Here is a 19,432-nt window from a genome sequence, read left to right as displayed (position 1 = left end):
ATCCATCCAGCCATACATCCATCCATACATCCATATTCATCCACCCAACCATCCATTCATTCATCCTAAATATTCAGAGCCACAGGGAAGTCACTTAACCTCTCAGTGGGCCCAGTCAAATTTCTAAATATGAACTTCAGGGAAGTTATTCTACAACAGTGGAAGAAATGTCTACACTAAGAATTCCAAACACTAATGAAATGATAGATGCAATCATAGCACAGTACATAGAGATAGGGAGCTGGCCTCCAAAGCAAGGAAAACTTGGGTTCAAGTCCTGCCTTTCACACATCCTGGCTGTGTGACACTGGACAAATCATTTATCCTTTCAGTCCTCTAGGCAACTCTCTAAAACTAAAAGTTGCAGAAGAGGTGCCTACCTGTATTGTTAGAGAAAGTTTCCTGATCTTGGAGTTTCTTATAACAGTGAAATTACAGGCCTACTCTCCATTGATCAGTGGAATCACTGCTCAGGACAAAATGATGACAAAACATAAATGCTTGAATTCATGATATAGTTTTCTTACAAAGACCTTGGGAAGTAACACGTGTAACTGTTGCCATTTTACACATGAAGAAAGTAAGCCTCAAAGAGGTTAAATGGCTTGTCTAGGATCACACATCTTGTAAATAGTAGAGTCTCAACTTGAACACAAGGCTTGTTACTTTAAAAACGTCATATTGCCCCAAATCAAGGGCTCTTAACCATTTTTTTTTTTGGTGTCATGATCTAGTTTGAGAGATTGGTGACATGTACTGACCACATCTCAGAATAAAATACTTAGGGTTACAAAGGAAAAAAAAAGCATATTGAAATTGTCATCTATTTGTACACATTTATGCATATGCATATATACATATATGTGGATGTACCCATCTGTGTATATTTTACAAATATTATTCTAACCACAATCTTTAGTAGTAAAACAGATTATATTCATTGTGTGTTATGAAAATGTAATGAAAAGTACATCAAATTGGCAAGTGTGGTAGAGATAAAAATTATCTCTTTTTTGTTAGCTTTATACAGCTACCAGTCCTCATAGGCATGTAAGGAAAAGGCAAATTCTAAAATACTGGTTATTATTTGGTTCTGAACCACATCTGCCACTCAATTTTCATCACTAGCAGCAATCTGCAGGAAGCAAGAAGTCTTGTCAGAAGATTAAGAACTCCTGGTTCAACTTCTTTTTGGAAGCAGGGAGAAAAGAAGAAGAGTTTTCATTTGCCAAAAAAGGGTACAAAAGTGACCCCCCCAAAAGTATAAGTAATAGAAAACAAAATGTATACGTATATACATATATATGTATATGTGTGTATATATGTATATACATGTGTGTGTGTATATATGTGTGTGTGTATATATACATATACATATATATATACATATATATAAATGCTCTGTAAACACCAATTATTACTTCTCCTCTACTTGCTATTCTAGAAACCCATTTGGAGGAGGCTGTAGAAGAAGAAAAATTTCTATTGGCCTAAGATGATTTTATAATTGATCATTCTTCTTACTACTTTAAACTTTTGCTATTACATGAAAGTGGGGCAAGACATTGTGGCTTTCATATCCACAACTCAAGATAATTAATGTAACTTAATTGAGATCCATATAAGCATAAGGCCTATATTTATAATGTTGCCTTCATAAGTAGCCTGGGCTTATGGTTTCATATACTTACACATACACACATATACATATATGCACATATATATGTGTATGAACATGTATATGTATATATACACAGATATATATATACATATATACCTACATATTTGTATATGTATGTATATATCTATGTACATAGATATATACTTACATGTGTATTTGTGTGTATGTGTGTGCGTGTGTGTGTGTGTGTGTGTGTGTGTGTGTGTGTGTAAACATGGCATAGTATGGTGTTAAGAGGAAGGATATCATAATGACTAAATGTCTGGCCTTGGAAACAAGAAGGCCAGGTTTCAAACCTTATTATGTTGCCCTGACAAATCATTCGAATTCTCATCATCCCAGGGCAACTCTTTAAGACAGTTATAGATAGCTGCCATTCTATATCTGTGCAAGGAGTTTCTATACTAGCATTTCCCCACAAAGACTAAAAATATAAGTTTGGGCCCATTAAATAATCCTTACAATTTTAACTAGTTCTTTAAAAAAAACATTATTTTAGATGAAATAATCTTCCAGGCAACAGTTGGTACCATAGTAACCATGCTATAAGTAGAATATTTGTTTCTCAGTAGGCAGCATTCTACTATGAAACTTAAGCAAAAACAAACACAAAGGAAAAAAAAATTATATTGACCTAAGTCTATAACAGAATTGGTCTGGAAATGTTTTGAATATATCAATAAAGCTGAGATCATTAAAAGCTATATTTATAAGTTGAAAGAACCTTAGATGTCATATAGTTTATACCTCATTTTTCAAAGGAGAAAATTAATCTCGGGGAAGCTAAATTAATTGTCTAAGGTCAGAGAAGAGATAAATAGCATAGGGAAAATTTGACATCATGTCCTGGATATACAAATGCAGCACTTGTGGTAGGAGAAATGTCTTCTTCAGGGATCCTTAACCTGGAGTCTGTGAACATTTTTTTTAACATTTTTAAACTTTTTTTAAACATACAGGTACATCTATGATAGCAGTTTAATATACTAAAATATTAATAGTAATGCATTAGTATTCAATTTAGTATTTAATTTATTAATGCATTAATGTAATTGGTTTCCTTTGTAATTCTGTATATTCTATTTTATTCATTTCTGCACACTACATTAGAGTTAGGTTGACTTGGGTTCCTATTCCACCTTGAATGCTTACTAGCCATTGGCAAAGCATTTCATGTCTCTGAGTCCTAGTTTCTTTTTCCATAAAAGAGGGGGAAACCATAGCCTTCACCACACAGCCTCCATGATATGCAAAAAAGCAAAGAAACCCTTAGCTACTCCATGCACTCTATTTTTTTCTCTAAAATTAAGCTAAAAGTTAATTGGTCCAGGTAATTAAGGCTTGAATTATTGATGTAGCTTCTTGGCCACCTAAACCCAGGAAAGAGGAGTGGGGGATCCTCAGGACTAACACACCCTGATGATTTAGAGTGCCATTACAGCAAATGTGAAGGCAAAAGCATAGGATTCAAAAGAATCAATAATGTATCCTTGTTAATATTTTTCCATGCTATTATTAAGTAAACCTCTGGTTCTTAAATGTTAAATGGTAATGGTGGTGGAACATTCCATTTCCTCCCCACCAGACTAGCCTTATTTAGGGCTGGCACAGGATAGGACTTCTTTAACACCATAGTAAGTAAATACAAAATACGTAAACAGTAATAAAAATAAAATTTAAGAGAAAAAGAATGCTACAAACTGGGAAAATCAGGAAGGGCTTTGTGTAAAAGATTGTATCTGAATAATAAAATAATAATATTAATGATAACAAAATTTCATATACTCCTACTATGTGCCAGGTACTGTGCTAAGCAATCATGTAACCCCCTCAAGAACCCTGGGAGATAGGTGCTATTATTATCCCCACTTTACAGTTAAGGAAACTGAGGCAAATGGAACTTAAGTGACTTGCCCATGGTTACATGCCTACTAGATGTCATTTGAATTCAGGTCTTCCTTACTCCAAACCCAGCACACTAGCGACTGTGCTGCTGAACACTAGCTACTGTGCCATCCAGCTGCTTCATTTCTAGGGAATTTCATTGTGAGGAAGGAATGCAATCCAGACTTAAGGAACCAGAAGCATGGCCACAGAAAGTGGAATGGTGTGTGTATAGGAAATAACTAATAATCCAGTTTGACCAGAAGAGTCTGGAGAGGAGAGTAAAATGAGACAAGATTTGGAAGCCAATGGAGACCAGGTTGTAGAGAAGGCTTTTGTAATTTACCCTATAGGCATTAGGAAGTAAATGAAGTATGGGGTGGGGGTAGGTAGGGATGTCCAGATGTGCGTTTTAGGAATGCCAATTTTTCAACTGTGTGCCAGTTGGATTGGAGAGGGAAAAGAATAGAGATAGGAATATGAGTCAGAAATTTATTGCTTGAGTGTCTGAACTAACGTCTAGGCCTTGTGAGTGAAGAGATGAGATGGACACAAAAGATACAGTGCAGGTAGAATCAATAACATTTGGCATTTGAGTATGAGAGAGAGGGAGGAGTTGATGAAGCTCAGTGACTAGAAGGATACCAGTATAAAAAGAAAAAGGAAAGTCTGGAAGAGGGATAGGTTTGAGGAGATATGAGAAACTGAAACACTACAAAACAATAAGCCAGCAAGCTAGAAATGGACTTAAGTGAGTTTGGTTTTAGAAATGTGAAATTTGAGATGTCAATGAAACATCCAGGTAGAGGTTAGGTCAGGGCTTTTAAACACTGTCTTCATCATGGATTCTTTTGGCTGTCCGATTAATCCTGTGAACTCCTTTTTAGACTAATGCTTGGTGCATATATTAATAATTGAAGAAAATGAGAGGGACAGAGCCAAGATGGTGGCTGGAAAGCAAGGACTTGCTTAAGCTCTCCCCAGGTCCCTCCAAACACCTATAAAAATGGTTCTGGACAAATTCTAGAGCTGCAGAACCCACAAAATAGCAAAGGGAAGCAGGAATCCAGCCCAGGACACCCTGGATGGTTGCTGCGAAGGGTCTGTCACATGGAGCTGGAAACGGAGTGGAGCACAGCCCAGTGTGGGGTACCAGGAATAACCAGACCAGGAGCCGGGTGGACCAGGCTGTAGATTCAGTGATCTGTGGCAGTTACCAGACTTCTCAACCCACAAATTCCAAAGACAGCAGAGCAGGTCAGTAGAAAAACTGCTAGATCCGAGTGAGAGGAGTGTTTGTTCAGCCCCAGCCCCTGGGGGTAGAGGTGGTGCAGCTCTGCTGCTGCTTCCAGAGCTCCAGCTGCAGTTGCTTCTGGCCCCCAGGTCCACCCGGTGGGAGGAATTAAGCTGCAGATCAGAGCAGGAGTGCAGAGCCTGCTTTGCCCTGCTTAGATCTGGGTCACAGTTCTAGTTGGTGGTTGTTGGGGGAGGAGGAGTGTTGGTGTGGCAGAGCTTGCTATGTAGATGTAGCTCTGAAAACAGCAGCACAGCCCCTAAAGCTTGAGACAAAGTACTCTCTACTCTACAAGCAGTCATACCCTGACAAAAAGCTGATGGGTCAAGTAGTCGGCTGGGAACATAAACAGGCAGTGAGAATGGACTAAGATGAGGACTCAGACTTTAGAATCTTTTTTTTTTTGGTGACATAGAAGATCAAAACATATAGCCAGAAGAAGTCAACAAAGTCAAAGAGCCTATATCAAAAGCCTCCAAGAAAAATATGAATTGGTCTCAGGCCATGGAAGAGCTCAAAAAGGAGTTGGAAAAGCAAGTTAAAGAAGTAGAGGAAAAATTGGGAAGAGAAATGAGAGTGATGCAAGAAAATCATGAAAAAGAAGTCAATGACTTGCTAAAGGAGAACCAAAAAAATACTGAAGAAAATAACACCTTAAAAAATAGACTAACTCAAATGGCAAAAGAGCTCCAAAAAGTCAATGAGGAGAAGGATGCCTTGAAAGGCAGAATTAGCCAAATGGAAAAGGAGGTCCAAAAGACCACTGAAGAAAATACTACCTTAAAAATTAGATTGGAGCAAGTGAAAGCTAGCCACTTGATGAGAAATCAAGATATTATAAACCAGAACCAAAGGAATGAAAAAATGGAAGACAATGTGAAATATCTCACTGGAAAAACCACTGATCTGGGAAATAGATCCAAGAGACATAATGTAAAAATTACTGGACTACCTGAAAGCCATGATCATAAAAAGAGCCTAGACATCATCTTTCAAGAAATTATCAAGGAGAACTGCCCTGATATTCTAGAACCAGAGGGTAAAATAGAAATTGAAAGAATCCACTGATCACCTCTTGAAAAAGATCCCAAAAAGAAAACTCCTAGGAATATTGTTGCCAAATTCCAGAGTTCCCAGGTCAAGGAGAAAATGCTGCAAGCAGCCAGAAAGAAACAATTTGAGTATTGTGGAAACACAATCAGAATAACACAACATCAACAGCTTCTACATTAAGGGATTGAAAGGCTTAGAATATGATATTCTGGTGGTCGAAGGAGCTGGGATTAAAAACAAGAATCACCTACCCAGCAAACCTGAGTATAATGCTCCAAGGCAAAATATGGACTTTTAATAAAATGGAGGACTTTCAAGCTTTCTCAATGAAAAGACCAGAGCTGAATAGAAAATTTGACTTTCAAACATAAGAATCAAGAGAAGCATGAAAAGTTAAACAAGAAAGAGAAATCATAAGGGACTTACTAAAGTTGAACTGTCTTGTTTACATTCCTACATGGAAAGATGATGTGTGTAATTCATGAGACCTTTCTCAGTATTAGGAGAGTTGAAGGGAAAATACATATATATATATATATATATATATATATATATATATATATATATATAGACAGAGGGCACAGGGTTAATTGAATATGAAGGGATGATATCTAAAACAATAAAACCAAATTAAGGGATGAGAGAGGAATATATTGAGAGAGGGAGAAAGGGAGAGATAGAATGGGGTAAATTATCACATACAAAAGTGGCAAGAAAAAGCAGTTCTGTTGGAAGGGAAGAGGGGGCAGGTGAGGGGGAATGAGTGAATCTTGATCTCATAGGATTTGACTTAAGGAAGGAATAACATATACACTCAACTGAGTATCTTACCTCACAGGAAAGTAGGGGGAAGGGGATAAAAAGGGGGGATGATAGAAGGGAGGGTAGATAGGGGGAAGAAATAATCAAAAGCAAACACTTTTGAAAAGGGACAGGGTCAAGGGAGAAAATTGAATAAAGGGAGACAGGATAGGATGGAAGGATGAGTATTGTGGAAGTGTTTTACATGATGTTACATGTGTGGCTTATGTTGAATTGCTTGCCTTCTTAGGGAGGGTGGGTGGGGAGGGAAGAGGGGAGAGAATTTGGAACTCAAAGTTTCAAAAGCAGATGCTCAAAAAAATTGTTTTTTCATGCAACTGGGAAATAAGATATACAGGCAATGGAGCATAGAAATCTATCTTGCCCTACAAGAAAGTAAGGGGAAAGGGGATGGGGAGGGAGTGGGGTGACAGAAAGTAGGGCTGACTGGGGAAAGGGGCAATCAGAATATATGCCATCTTGGAGTGAGGGGGAGGGTAGAAATGGGGAGAAAATTTGTAACTCAAAATCATGTGGAAATCAATGCTGAAAACTAAAAAAAAAATTAAATAATAAAATATGAAATTAAAAAATAATTGAAGAAAATGCTAAATTTCAGTTAGAGGTTGTTGAAAGTAAAGTTGAAATTTTTTTCCCATATAAATTCATGGCCTCCCTAATATCCATAGCCCACAAAATTCAGATTAATAATCCCTGCATTACATCCAGGAGGTAGCTATATGAGGGACTGGATGATTTGGGGGTCATTTGCATAGCAATAATTGAATCTCTGAATAATAATTGAGTTCACTTATTTTTCCACCATTCCACAGGAAGACCATGTGGGAAAGTGAGAAAAGCTCATTATTCTATTGGATCCCATCAGCCTTGGTACTCCACATTATCCCCATCTTCTATCCCTTTGATTAAAGAGTAGAGGCATGAAACCCAAGGCCTCCAAATCATTGAATTTTAGAGGTGGCATGAACTTAAATGGCCATCTAGCTTTATCCATGTTTTTTGGCACAGAAATTGGTGTTAAGAGACTTGCCCAGTGTCACACAGCTAGGAAGCAACAAGTGTCTGAGGCTGGTTTTGAACTCGGATCCTTCTGACTCCAAGGCTTGTATTCTATCTAATGTGCACTTAGCTACCCCAGTTTCATCCATTTCCAAAAGGAATTCACACCATATGAAATACATGATTATTTCACTTCTGCCTGGAAACCTCTAATGACCCACTGCCTCCTGAGATAGCCTGTTTCCCTTTAGGATGGCTCTAAGTATTAGGAAGTTGGCTTACTGTTTTGTTTTGCTTTTGCTTAAAATTTACTTAAATTTGCCTTTTTTCAACTTCAGCCCATTCTTCCTGGCTTTGCCCTTTGGAACCAACCAAACAAATCTAATTCTGCTTCCTCACAATAGCTTTTCAAATACTTGAAGACAGATAAACGTCTCCTCTGAGTCTTTGCTAATCATTCCCAGTTCCTTGATTTCCTTCTTATGTCATGAACTCAAGGATCTTCACCATCCTGGTTGCCCTCTTCTGTATACTCACCAGCCTATCAGTGATCTAACAAAGCAGGGTGAAAAGGAATAGTAAGAAACCGAGAACCAAGAGAGGACAATGCTACAAAAGGCAGGGGGCCCTTTTCTCGTCTATAAAGGCCTGCTTATAATCTTCTGTGATGAAGTGTTGGAATGACATGGCCTTTTCTAAGAAAGGCACCTGAGCAATGGAATGACAGAGACGGATAAAAGTAATCCTAAGAAATCTAGATGACTGCCACTTTCTGATCCATGAAGTTTTGGGTGACCTTATTCAGCTGTTTCTCTGTCCATCAAAAAGTAAGATTGTTTTAAGAACTTTCTTCTTTTGGAAACTTGTAAATGCAAACTGACAAGCTGTAGGAACAATTTCACCTCACCCAGTGAGGCAAAATCAAACAAGACCTTCCTGAAAGGACAGTGGAAAGGGGAAAAGACAGAAAGAACCCTGGCCATGAAATCTGATCGAAAAAGGAATTAGAATGCTTCTTCAGTTACAGGAGCACATATCCAATCTATCTCTTTGCATTTATTAAATAACTCTGAGATCACATCCTATGATACATATTATTACATATAGTGAATATTTATATAAGCTGTTCCCTAGCTTCAGATTCATAACCTGTCAAGAGAAGTGAATTTCTCAATGAGAAAGCTTTCCCTTTATTTATTAATGCCATTCATGAATGTGATTGCTTTCATGTTTAAGTTTCTATTTCAAATAGCAGAATACTTCTGAGTAAATCCACACAACACATACAAATTTCCACTTTTCAGAAAAGAACATGGAGCAGAGGGGAAAATACACACAGGATTGGGCATCCAGAGGCTTGGGTTCTAATTATTATGTACCATTACACCAGTGACCTCTCTTGCCTTTAACTGAGGGGGTCTAGATCTCTAGGACTCCTCGAGGTTCTAAATACAAACTGTTTCCTTTAATTATCTTATTCAGTGATAAAGAAGACTTCCTAGGGAGACGTTCAAGCTTCTTCAGACAATGAGAGTGCTGCCACAGGGCTTGAAGACCCTTCAGCAAGTGCATCTACCTGTAACACATTTCTGGTCTTGGACTCCACAATAATTGAAATGATTCAATTGAATTCAACTAAAAAGTGCCTATTTTTTTGTGTGGAGGAGGAGAGAGAACAAATTGCATCCTTTTTGGTTCTACAATTTTTCCCCACGTTTAATTGCCTAGACTAGGCCTGAGTTTGTTTTTGCAACAGCCCCTGATGCCCTGCCCCAATTGCACAACCTCTCAAATAATGAAAGTGACAGGTTTACCCACCTGAAAGACTGATTAGAATTTCTCCTTCTGATGGAGACTGTCACCCTAGGGCTGAGTAACATATGTGTGTATACATATACACACATACACACACATGTGTGTGTGTACATCTGCATGCCCGTATACATGTATGTATGTCCATACAGATATGAATACATATGCATAAATAGGTATCATGTGTATATATGCATATAGACATAAGTTCATATGCACATACATCTACACATTCATTCTTTCTCTATTGGGGGTCCTTTTTATTTACCTGTTAACTGCCCATCAGATGATATTAATTAAACTCTATATATTACAGCTCTGTTTTTATTCAGTCATTTTTCAATTGTGTCTGACTCTTCATCACCCCATTTGGGGTTTTCTTGGCAGAGCTATGGTTTGCCATTCCATTCTCTAGCTCATTTTACAGATGAGAAAACGGAGTCAAACAGGGTTAAGTGACTTGCCCGGAGTCACACAGCTAAGAAGTGTCTGAGGTCAGATTTGAACTCAGGAAAATGAGCTTTCCTGACTGCAGACCTGGCACTCTATCCACTGTGCCACCTAGCCTGCTTCCTTAATTTATTGACTGCTGATCAATATGCCCAACATGCTTTCCATTAAGGTCCTAAGTCCCATGCAGACAAAACCATCCTGCCCTTCATTCCCTTCACTCTGAATGTGTGCAAGGCACTGGCAATACAAAGACAAACTGAAGCAGGCCCTGAAGGCACCCAATATTTGGAGTCAAAAGATTTGGGTAAAAATCTTCTCTTTGCTACTTATTAATATGCATGACCTTGGGTACCTCACTTAGGATTATAGACTAAGAGCTAAATGTGACCTAAGAGGAAACTGATTACAAATCCTCTTTTTATAGAGGGAGAAACTGAGTCATAGAGAGGTTCAGTGGCTTGTCAGCATCACACAACTAATAAGGAATTTAAACCAATGTCTTCCTAACTTAAAGTCCAGAGCTCTATCCCCCTATACCAATTTTGCCTCAGTTTCCTAGTCTATAAGATGAAACAGTTAAATTAAAGGTTCCTTCCTGCTTTAACTCCATGAACCTACGATGCTAATACGATATACCATGCACCAAAGACAAGTATGATACAAATTCAAGAAATAAGAGGATATGGGAAAAATCTTAAGTTCTCTACACAAATATGAAGGAGAGAATGCTTGCAACTAGAACACACTAGAGGAAAAATCTAGAAGAGCTTCACAAAGGAGGTAGTACTTAGAATGAGCCTTGATCTGAGTCTGAGAAATCTGAAAAGCAGAGATGAGCACAGAAGTGCATTTCAAATCCAAACAACTTCTTCTGAGCACCATTCTGTAATATTCCCATAATGCTTTGATGTAAATAAGACATACTTTTTGAGAGAATGGATGGAACGTATGTAATATGTTATACTTTGGGACCAGGGAAATTCTTTCATTAGGGAATGATGTTGCTGGATATAGAGAAATACCAAAACTGAAAAGAACAGGGAAACCAAAGAGAAGGGAATCTGGTGAGAATGTAGAGGAGGGTGTCACAGGGTCATTACAGGACTGTCACCTTGCCTTTTCTTCACACAGGTTGAACACCTGCAGCAACCAGTCCCAATACAGATCCTTAATCCTGATAAAAGTCCAACAGAGATGGAGATAGTCAGGGGCATGTCAAAGGCAGCTGTGAGAAAAGCTAAGTTTTCCTGAGATGCTTTAAGGAATATTGTGAAGGCTGATATAACACAAGCCCTGCATTAATTTGAAGGAATAGATACAAGAAAAGCCAGGAAGATTTTCAAGGTACTAGTTAGAATCTGTTACATAAGCAGGGATGGCGTTTGAGAATGCAGTGAAGCTAGAAATGGCTTGCTGACTTTAGTTCAGCCTGAATGTCAATTGAACCATGAAAAACAGGCTGGAGCCAGATTTCAACAGGCCATAAATACTAAGCTAAAATTTTTGTATTTTGTATTTTCTTGAGACAATAAGAAGCCACTTATTTTTTCTTTTTGAGCAGGTGATTGAAAAAAAATTGTTGGAGTTGGGTTCATTTTGGAGGATGAAAATAGACCTCTTTTAGAAAAAAAACTCCCATTTCAGACACAATACCCAAGTTTGCCCAATCTCAGAAATTCTTTTAGGAGACACATAGTAAAACGAGGGTTGAAATTTGAGAAGAAATTATACACTGCAATAAGCCAAGGCATGTTGTTCTTAGAAGCTATTGTGGAATGTTCAAATAGTCTTAGAAACAAATAGCAACTGATGTCAGGCTCACTTTTGGCTAAGTTTCATTTGAAATTCCTTTCTTTTTAGTCTGTAATTTGCTTTATGGGGGGTGTCATGCTTCTCAGGGTCCCAGTTATAAGGATGAAACCTAGAGAATTCACTCCATTAGACAGCCCTAATAGGTTTACTGAAATTGCCCAGCTTGCAAAGCTGGAGCCTCAATTGGTCACAAAAACTTTATTAGAAAGGAAAGGATACAAGAACAATCACATCAGCAATAACCAGGTACATGTCCTGGAACAAGAGAATCAAAGAAAACCGAAGCCACACAACACCCTACAATTTCTAAGGCTTCCACACCCAACATTCCCTAATATCACTTATACTACCCTCCATGTGAGGAAAACCTTTATAAATCTACATGTTGCCTCCCCTAATAGAATGCAAGCTCCCTTACAGCACGACCTTTTTCATTTCTCATTGCATCACAGCGCCTTGAATATTGTGTGCTCTATCATAAGTGCTTAGTAAATGCTGGTGGGTTGACTGAACCTGGAATCATCTCATGATGGTCCCATGAAGTCTGTGGTTTCACTCTTCTGCACTCTAGGGGTCTGTTTGCTACTCTCCTTTCAAGGTTTTTTGGGTATCCTTTTCTCTGCCAGGGGAGCTGACATCTTCTACCTAACTTTTCAGAACCCTCTGGATATAATGAGGGAGAGTATAGAAGCTATGCTCATGATCTATTCAGTCGATACAGTTCTATCAGTAGCAACATAGTTCTCGAATCCAAGAGGCAGCTAGGTGACAGAGTGGCAAAAGCTCTAAGACTAAAATCAGGAAGTTCTGATTTCAAATATATCCTCCAACACTTAGTTGTGTGACCCTCGACAAGTCACATATCTGCCTGCCTCAGTTTCCTTCACTGTTAAAATGGGATAATAATAGTACTAGCTTTATGGGGTTGTTATGAGCACTAAATGAGAATATTTGTAAAGCTCTTAGAACAGTGCCTGCTACATAGTACATACTTAAATACTTGTTCCTTCTCCTCTACTTCCTCTCCAAAGTTCCATTCTGCCAGATGAAGGATTCTCTCCTGCTGAGGCCTACCTCTCTCTATTTTAGCTCAGACACTTTTGGATGCTTGGAGACTCATTCTTAGATGAGGCTCTTTTATACTCCCCCTCATTCTGAGGCCCACTCTAGCACAAAGCTACTGCTGAGTTGGCAAGGATTCAGGTGTACCCATGGGATGGGAACTCATGACAAACATAATAACGGGCCCAACTTTTGACTCTAAAGTCAGGCATCAATTTTTCAAGGAGGGCAAGACTGTTATATCAAATCAAACACTGGGTTTGGAATCAGAGGATTTGGGGCAGAGTAGAACAATGGATAGAGTGCCAGACTTAGAGTGGGGAAGGCCCAGATTCAAACACCACCTCAGATACGTGCTAGTTCTGTGACCTTGTGGCATAGGTTCACTTGATCTTTCTCCCTTTGCTACAGTTTCCTGATTTTTAAAGTGAGTAGGGTTGGATTTATGGACCCCAAAGTTCTGCTTTCAATTCCAAATCTATAATCCTCTTATCTCATTTCTGCCACTAAGTAGCTGTGGAACTTGGACAACATACTTGCTCTATTTTCCACATCTGTAAAATGAGAAAGCTTCAATTGATGATCTCTAAGGTCCTTTCTAGTTATGAAGGGGAAATTAGAATAAATGCTCTCCAAAGTATCTCCTAACTCTCATCCTAGGTCTTTCATTACTTATTCAAGATTGGGGAAGGCATTTCCCAATTCCATTAAAATTAATTCAGAATAGAGAAAAATCCTGGCCACTACCTTAATTGCCAAGAAACTGGTGTTCTCAATGGTAACTTATGAATTCAAGCCCTCAGGCCCTGCCTCTATTTCTCTGCAGTCATCAGGATTCTGGGATTGGTAGGCCAGATCTATGAATGGTAGCTCTGTTTCAACCTTGGCACACTAAGCAATGGGAATTTGAAAATGATTACTATGATAGTAGTGATTTTTCTTAGCTGGTATTTGTCCTTTCTAACTAGTCCTGTCAATATAGTTGTTACAGAACAGTGGACCTCTAGACTATATAAAAGTCCTGAGCTTCACATCCTGATATTTTTTTTTCTCTTTTATAAACCTGCTGGAAAGGAAAACACAGAAAACTCTACAACCTTAAAAGAAAAAATCAATCAAATAACCTGCAGCTTGAGAATAATACTTTCACTCTTTTGGACCATCAGGAGCTAACCAACCTAAATATAAATGAGGAAATGGTTCTAATGGTATAAATTTGGTCCAGACTCTATTGATTTGGGGGCTCAGTGGGATGAGATGATCTCTAAGGTCTCATTCAGTCTTAAATTCTAATACCTGAATTTGAAATTCTTAAATAGATGAAACAGTATAAGTTTGATTCTAAGTAACTTTAAGCAACGCTGCAGGCTTCCTGTCAGTTTTTATATTTGTTAACTTGGAGTTAGACAAAGAAGATACAGTGCTCTCTATTGTCCTTCTCTCTCCTTATTCTAAATACTACTTTGATCCTTTCCTGCTTTTCAAATCCATTCATTAAAATTGCTCAAATGAATGACCCTAGAAAGGGCACACTATACAAGCTCTTAAAAAAAAGAAGTGGTATAGAGTAGAATTAAATAAAATCACTTCTAAGAGTATATGAGAGTTCTAAATATGGGACATAAGTATGGTGAATGAAAATTCCTTATCATATCCCTAAGGCTAATCATCCATTGGGGTAGGAGGGTTCTCATGGGATAACTGTTCAATAAACACAGTACACATAGCTTGAGCTGATAAATCTTTTCAGTATCTTAAATATGATTTAAATCAAGGATTCTTAAGATTATCTGCATGTCATAGACACTTTTTGACTTTCAGGTGACGACTATGGATCACATGTCATAATAGTGTTTTTAAGTAAACAAAGTTATAAATTTCATTTAGAGATTAATAAAACAAATTAATAAAATTAATAAAGTAAATTAATAAACTAAATTTTTCTAGATCCAAGTTCAGGGGTTTCTTGAAAGTTATCCATAAAGCCCAGGATTAGGACTCCTGTAGTCTAACCAAACCCTGTAATTTTACAGATGAGTAAAGTGAAATCCTTTAATAAGTTTTTTATAATTTGATACATAATATAAAAGAACACAAATAATGATAGTGTAACAATGATGAGGATAATGAAGACAGTTTTTTAAATATCAGTTAAAGAAGGTAGTTATAGTTCACATCATACTGGCCTCAATAGAGGGTTTGGGTTAAAATCCTCACATCATCACTTAACTAGCTGTATGAAGTTCAATCACTTCCCATCTCTATACCTCAGTTTCTTTATCTGTAAAGTAAGGGGTTTGACTGGATCATCTTCAGTACTTCCAGCCCTTAATATATGTAAATTATTTTGCTAAACATGTTAATACTTGAAACATTGCCCTGTCATGAATCATTCTTATTCATCCGTAGACCACTGTGGTTCCCATTGAAAACACGTTAAGATTCATTTTCATATTTCTTTGGGCTCACAATCAATTTATATTTGGTATTGTGGTATCCTTGGTTCACCATTCATCCAATTTCTGAAATAAAGTAATTTTAGAAATAAAAGACTGTAATAAAGAATTAAGCATTCAAAAAGGCATGCAGATTTCTAATTGCATCATATACAAGATTATATTCTCAATTTTAGTTTTCTGTTTTTGAATCTTCCATTTGATGCTTTTAACAAACAATGGAGAGGGAGATAGTATGTGTCATGGGCTGGCGTCTGAGTCAGGAAGGACTGCGCCCAAGGGCTGCCCTTGAGATATACACAGTACCTGATCCTGGACAAGCCACAATGTCTCAACACCCAAAGTCACTTTCTAGGAACATAAATTGTAGTTGTGGATAGGCAAGCAGTTGAGGGAGTTTCTCACTAGGGAACTCTCTACACCAAGGAAATCACAGTTCTAGACAAAATAAGTACATTAATAAAATAATAATGCCTTAAAATTAGAAGGAGCCTCAGAGGTCACCTTGCTCGGTTCATGCCCTCAAAACCTCAAACTGTCTACAGAATCTATTATAAATGAGAATAACTCTAGTGATAGTAAGATCATTACCTCCTGACACATCCCATTCTGCTTGTGGAAATCTCTAATTGTAAGGTTGTCTATGTTTTCATATGGAATTTGCCTCTTTTATAACTTTCAAACATCACTTCTACACTTCCCTCTGGGACCAAGAAAAACAAATTTAATCCCTCTTCTAGAATCTAGCCCTTCAAACATGTCAGGATAGCTATGATTACCCCTACACACACACACACACACACACACACACACACACACACACACACACCCCACACACACAAATTCCAAGCCTTTTCTGGAAACATATTCTCTCTCTACATGCACCTCTTAAAATCCCTAGTTTCCTTCCAAGATCAAGTAAAAAGCTATCTTTTGTAAAAGCCTTTTTAGATTCCTCCATTTGCTTAGTGTCCTTCCTTCTGCCCCTTTATCTATCTATCTATCTATCTACTTTGTTTAAATTTTTCATTGACCCCTGTACCTAGTGTTTACCTCCATATTGAATATAGATTCCTTGAAGGTCATTGTGTTAAAAAAAAGCCTGGCCTTATTAGTTTTGATATCAGTAGTAAGGTTTTTTTTTCCCTCAATTGCAGTCTATCTTTAAATTATAAGGCCCATGGAGAAGAAAAAAAAAGCTTAAAAGCTCAAAAATTTCTCTTTCCTTGAGCTAGATTTTTTTCCTTTCACCACTAATCAAGGTAATTAAGATACTTGGGCTTGATTATTCTCTGGGGTTCCTGATATAAACTAGGAGGGAAAATTTCATGTCTGTTGATTAAGTGGTCCCTCTGCCCCCATTCAGAAGCAGGATAATATTTATTAATTCAATCAAATGACTCTATAGAAATGCTTACAGTCAGTGAGCCTACTACCCTAGATCCACATTCAATATTATTGTTCCATTTTCATACCCCAAAGCTAATTTCCTGGAAGCCATATAGTGAGCATCCAACTTGTTGATGGAAACAATTTGTCAACATACCCATGTATATACTTTAGGCTTCCTTAAACCAGTGTTACAGTTGATAGGATGTGTTAGATATCTTTCTGTAATAATTGTGGTTGAAGAATTTTTTTAAGTATAAAATAAGTTTGTGTTTGTCCCTTTCCAAAGGTTTGTATCAAAAAAAAAATCCTGATTAGATTCTATTGATTGTGGAGAATAGAAGAGTAGAATCTTTAAAGCAGCTAATGAGTAAGCTAATATTTTACTATATTTGATTGATTCATTCAAATTTGGTGGTAGTAATAAGAAGAATTTAGTTTCATATAGTAATTTATATGGAGATAGTCTGACACAGCTATTGGAGATCTGGACTTGCAGTAAAAGCTCAAGTCTTATCCTCTGACACAACTGATTGCAAAGCCTCTCAGTGCTCCAGGGAAATCTGTAAGACTAGAAGTTCCATAAGAGTTATGACTAAGTTATAGATGAGTTGCTGATCCAGCATGAAATAATTGATCCAACCTTCCCTTCTTCATGACACAACAGAGGACTTTATGGTTTAGAAAGCTTTTTTTCATACATTATCTCATTTGGGCATTAAAACAGTTAGGTGGTAATAATTATGACTATCCAGTGTCTTTTTTCTAGCTGTGGAAAGTAAGTCTCAGAGCATTTACATAACTTCACTAAGGGGAGTAGTGCTGATAGAGACCTGAACCCAAGTTTTCTTTGGTTCAAATTCTTTCCACCACACTACACTGATCTTCTGAGAAAGATAGTTACAATAGTCTCCAATGCTCCCCTCCCAACAAAACAAAGCAAAAACAAACAAAAACACAAAGAGCACACACATCATATGGGGAAAGTGGAATTTTTTAAAGGTATATTACAGTGAGCAAAGAACAGGACCAGACATGTTATAGAGAGTGAATTAAAATGTCTTTCCACAGGGGCATTTCAACAGAGGTTTAAAGCACAGTGAAAGTTTAAATAACTGCACAGTATTGCAAAGATAATCCAAAAAAGAGTGTGTTAGGAATGGAAATCTCTGCAGGTCAGTGAGAATAGGTCAGTGGGATCATGGCTGATGGATGTCATCAGGAGAAGGGAATAAACACAAAATCGAAGAGCTGGAAGGGACCTTAAAGAACATCAAGTCCAATGACCTGGTTTAACACACACAGAATGGTAATGTAGGGCTGCTATGTAGCACAGCAGATACAGTGCTGGGTCTGAAGTCAGGAAAACTCATCTTCCTGAGTCCAAATCTGGCCTCAGACACTTACTAGCTTTGTAACTCTCATCTGTTTCCTCATCTCCAAAATGAGGAGAAGGAAATGGCAAACCACTCCAGGATCTTTGCCAAGAAAACCCCCAATGATGGCAGAAAGAGGTGGACACAGACTGAAAAGGCTGAACAATAACAAAAATGGAGACTTAAAGTTACAGAATTAGTAAGTGGCAGCACTAAGACTAGAACCTGAAGGTTCTGAAAGCAGGTCTTTCCTAAGCTTTTTTCTTTCCATCACCCTGTCTTGTGATTGTGGCTGATCACTCTCTATCTGAAGGCCACTAAAGAAGTCCTTTGAGTGAGCCTTCTCTCTTGCTTCATGCAACCAGTAAGGGTAATGAAAAATATTCACTATGAACTTCAGAGGGAATGATTCAGTATCTGATAATTTTCTATGTGACACAGAGCCTAGTACAATTCCTTGTACATAATAGATGCTCAGTGAATGTTTGTTAAATGAATTGACCAAAGGTCAGTCCACTAAGAAAAAAGTAATTTTCAAGTAAATTCTGCTGATTATTTTCAACTACCACCACAAACAACATTGTTGACCCTAAGCAAGGAGATAATCATAGTATATTATAGCAGAAAGAACCTTACATCTCTTCTGAAACTACCCTTTCTTTTACTATTGAGAAAACTGAGACCCGGAGAGGGGAAGTGACTTCCTAAAGTTACATGACTGAGAAACTGCAGAGCCTAGACTCAACCTCAGGTACTCTGACTCCAAATCCAGTTTGCTTTCCTATGTACAAGAAGAAAACTTAACAACATTCCTCTAATATATAATCACCCTAATACATAACAATAGGATTATGGCATTTAATTATGAGGGAGTTATGAGTTAGTCTGACCTGAGTTTTATACAACTTTACTCTTCTGAAGGAGAAATGTATCTGGGCAGAAAAGAATACTGCCAATATAATGGGCAAATGCCTTAAGTCAGATTTCCTTTTAGTATATTGAATCATATATATCTAAGAGATTTTTAACAACTCTCTCAACGAGAAAAAAAAAGTTTGAACCCAAAAGTTAATGAAGGAAATATAGTATATATAGATACTAGCATGGATGTATTAAAAATTACTGGATTGCGAGAGATTTAAATTCTAGGACGGATGCTGCCATTAATTTCCTTACCTTGGACAAGGGAATTGACCTCTCTGGGTATTAGTCTACTGCTCTTCATCATTAAAAGGAAGATAGAGTAGATTATTTCTAATATCCAAGTGGTCATTATCAGTAAAGACACAAACCCACATATCTACCCACAATTCAATTCAACAACCACTTAATGCACTAA

At 37.5% G+C, this 19,432-nt stretch overlaps 1 protein-coding gene across 3 annotated transcripts in view; it reads right to left on the bottom strand.

Moving 5' to 3' along the window:
- The window catches only part of NRG3 (neuregulin 3), a 1,185,022-nt gene that overhangs the window by 297,039 nt on the left and 868,551 nt on the right, over positions 1-19,432 (bottom strand). The gene's annotated exons all lie outside the window — the stretch shown is intronic.

Source organism: Trichosurus vulpecula, chromosome 8 (genome assembly GCF_011100635.1).
Source record: "Trichosurus vulpecula isolate mTriVul1 chromosome 8, mTriVul1.pri, whole genome shotgun sequence".
Taxonomy (NCBI): Eukaryota; Metazoa; Chordata; class Mammalia; order Diprotodontia; family Phalangeridae; genus Trichosurus; species Trichosurus vulpecula.
Note: the sequence above shows the minus strand (reverse complement) of the source record. Positions and strands in the feature narration are given on the sequence as shown.